Source organism: Coturnix japonica, unplaced genomic scaffold (assembly GCF_001577835.2).
Source record: "Coturnix japonica isolate 7356 unplaced genomic scaffold, Coturnix japonica 2.1 chrUnrandom496, whole genome shotgun sequence".
Taxonomy (NCBI): Eukaryota; Metazoa; Chordata; class Aves; order Galliformes; family Phasianidae; genus Coturnix; species Coturnix japonica.
Window position 1 is genome coordinate 79,943 of NW_015439888.1, and position 491 is coordinate 80,433.

At 39.1% G+C, this 491-nt stretch overlaps 1 non-coding gene across 1 annotated transcript; it reads left to right on the forward strand.

Annotated features, from left to right (window-relative positions):
* The first annotated feature begins 22 nt into the window (after positions 1–22).
* TRNAN-GUU lies at positions 23–95 on the forward strand. The gene has a single exon. It is a non-coding gene; the product is annotated as a tRNA-Asn (tRNA).
* Positions 96–491: the final 396 nt, after the last annotated feature.

Below are 491 nucleotides of genomic sequence, written 5' to 3' on the forward strand. Positions count from 1 at the left end.
CCTCCCATTGGTTTCAATGGGCGTCTCTGTGGCGCAATGGGCAGCGCGCTCGGCTGTTAACCGAAAGGTCGGTGGTTCGAGCCCACCCAGGGACGGTTCCATCCAACCTCTTGATTTTAACCATTTTTGGCCTTTTTCACCCAAAACCTCGTCGGGTTTAATTAAGCCTTTAATTAAGGCTCATTAATTAAGGCTCATTAATTAAGCTCCATTCATTAAAGTATATTCATTAAGGCTCATTAATTAAGGTCCATTCGTTAAGGCTAACTAATTAAGGCTCATTAATTAAGCTCCATCCATTAATTAAGGCTCATTAAGGCTCATTAATTAAGCTCCATTCATTAAGGTTCATTAATTAAGGTCCATTAATTAAGGTCCATTAATTAAGGTCCATTAATTAAGGCTCATTTATTAAGGTCCATCCATTAAGGTCCATTAATTAAGGCCCATTAATTAAGGCTCATTAATTACGGCCCATCCATTAAGGCTCA